The 2,972-nt window shown below is 39.5% G+C and overlaps 1 protein-coding gene across 1 annotated transcript in view; it reads right to left on the minus strand.

Moving 5' to 3' along the window:
• Positions 1-2,972, minus strand: part of tafa5a (TAFA chemokine like family member 5a) — a 133,518-nt gene that overhangs the window by 88,972 nt on the left and 41,574 nt on the right. The gene's annotated exons all lie outside the window — the stretch shown is intronic.

The raw sequence follows: 2,972 nt of genomic DNA on the forward strand, positions 1-2,972 counted from the left end.
GCGTAGGGGATCGACTGTTTTCCCTCTCTGCTTAGCTCCAGGTTACGTCACAACTCCCCCAAATAATCTCCTCCAGCTACAAAGCATGAGATAGTGTGGCTATAAAAGGATATAAATAAGTGAGCAAAATGTGGGCTGCAGGTGATCATCATATGCCAAACAGACTAACCAAAATAAGTCAAACTTGGAGAGAGTACTCCATGTTCAATTTTGACCTCCAACTTATTAAAAATGTGTCATAAAGACTTATTTCTAGCCAAGGAGGCGATAACTTCTATTCCTGGTATTCTTTGAAAAATGCTCCTTTTAGGTGGATTTCTTGCACCTCATCCATAGATGTTGCAAAAATACATACACAAAAGTGTGCTGAGGAAATTCTGCACTTCCCCATTAGCCAAGCCTCCTGGTTATTGATACAAGCAATAGGCTTTGGGTAGCCTAGCCAGGGGCTCATTTTCCAAGATTATTCAACACCCCCTGAAACCTATTAGACTACACATGTAGCCTTAAGTTTCATCATATTAAAAACATAAATAATTAATGCCAATGCAAATTCTTAAAAAGCCTCCTCTGCTCTGTTCTCAGTTGGATGTTTAAAATACATACCTTGATCCTGTGAGTGAAAGCAAATGCACTGGAGGAGGACCAATATTGAGTAGCAAAACAATAGCTTGTGTAATCCCCCTCTCCCACTGAGTGTTAACACAGCCATTGTTTCCTTTTTATGTATATCTGTATGCTGATTAAGTCCCACATGATGTGGGATGCAGCAAGACACAGAAGCTGAAATATTCATTCATTCATTTATTCAGCCAGTAAGTCAGTCAGTCGTTTGGAAGAGGCTGGTCAGTTTGCACACAATAACCCATATGGCTGCTCAAGTGATCGCAGCATTTGAAAGCGACATTTCCTCCTTGGGGGTACTTGTGAGTTTTATCCCAGCGTCTGTGTATTTATAATTGAATCGGAATGACATGGTCTGACGACTGACGGCGCCACTCAAACCAGAGAACTGTCATTGCAGTGTCAATAAGGCTGGCCCCTGCAGCTACTAGGACTAATTAGCTGATAACAGTCTCTGTTGGCTGGCATGCATGCCAGACTGTGTATGTGTTTGTGTGGCATGGTGTGGATTTTGTTTGTGGTTTATTATCCATGTTTGCATGGACGTTGCGTGATGTGTGTGTGCATGGACGTGCGTGTGTGTGTGTGCGTGCAAGTGTGTGTGTTGGAGAGGGCCTTTTTTTTTTCCTGACACCTCCCAGCCTCCTCTCTGACACTGTGATCCATCCATCTACTGCATGGAAAGCAATTAACAGAGACCTGACCTCTACAAGGATTTGGGGTGGGCAGACTGTATGTGTGCTTGTGACTGCGTGGGTGTGTGTGCATGTCTAACACTGTCATCTGCTGAGACTATACCTACTGCTCTATACTCACCGGAAGAGCAGCAAACTAAATATAACTCTGCACGAACATAAAGCGTAATTAAGACAGTTGGAAACACTGAGACATGAATGATACATTTTGATATGCCTGAGGACCCAACTGCAATTATTCAAAAGGTTGCCATCTTTATGCGCTTTTGTCCTGACATCCTCCCTGACGCACTTGAACCCATAAAGTAACCCTAAAACACCCAAACCATATGTACAGTTTTTAGAACGTCATGTTTAATACCAATTAAAGGTGACAACAGCCATTTATGTAACTGTGAGGAAATATTTAGAGCATGAAAAGGATGCAGCTTTGCAGCTTCTACACCTACAAATAATTAAGCTATTTATAAAGTAGGAATGTGTGGATCAACATTCTCTTCAGCTGTAGCTTCACTCGGTACGACCCAACCTCCACAAGCAATGCACCCTTAGTATATAAACTGGAGTGTGGAGAGAAAACAGGGTGAATCTTACTGGATTTTTTCTCCATTTACGTGTCCATGCTTATTCCTTAAAGGTCATGTGTCACCATGTATTTTCAGCAAAAATAAAGCAAAAACAAACCAGGCAAGTTATTTTTCCATTCTTGTTGTGTATGAAGCTGAATAAAGCGAGTTGTAACTGTCCACTTCATTGAGTTATAGTAAGGGCCTATAAGACCTTAACCTGTCTGTTTTTTTACACTGGGTTTTACTGCTCCATTGTTGCTGCATTGTTATATGTGGAAAAATAATGATAACTGCAGAATCAGCCAGTTTTCCTTTGCACAGATACTACAGCCATTTAATATTAAAGACATGAATATGGAGGACTTGAGAGATACATATTAAAAATAAAAACAGCCAAAGAAGTTGAAGCACCAGAGGCAAAGACATATCCCGTTAGTCTCTGGTTTGGGGAACGCTCTTAAAATGCTTGATCCTAAATTTTCCATAATCCATCTCAAAAGCATCTTTTAATAACCCTGATTACCATTATCATCAGGTTTATTTCTTTTAAACTTTGGAAAGCTCCCTTTAAAGCCACAGAAGAGATTATACAAATATTTAATAATTGTTTTTACAAGCTTGGTTATAGGTATCAGAACTGAACTTCATGTGTACAAAAAAAGGGGTCCTTTAAATATTTTTTCCCTTTTCTTCTGACCTTATTAAAACTCAATATGTAGAAAGTGATTCAAGTGAAAACCATGATCATTGCCACAGAGCTTGCACATCATGGAGGTGACAAAATATGGAAATGTCCATAAAGCATTGTCACACCAACTGCAGTGTGTGCATGTGTAATTTGGGCTACGTGTGAAAATATATACATATATATATTCCTTTTGATTGCCATAAAGTCAATCATACACCAACAAATATACAATATGTCATCCTACAGAGTGACGTTACTCATATTTGGGACATGTAAACATAGAGAGGATTACATGTGTGATGTCTGAAACATGCCATCAGTTCAAAATCACATAAGCAAAAATCATGAGATATCAAGCTGATACAAGTCTATTTTTTTGAGCTGTTAAAGAGGGGT

This window comes from Morone saxatilis, unplaced genomic scaffold (assembly GCF_004916995.1).
Source record: "Morone saxatilis isolate NCDOM2014 unplaced genomic scaffold, NCSU_SB_2.0 Contig10, whole genome shotgun sequence".
Classification (NCBI taxonomy): domain Eukaryota; kingdom Metazoa; phylum Chordata; class Actinopteri; family Moronidae; genus Morone; species Morone saxatilis.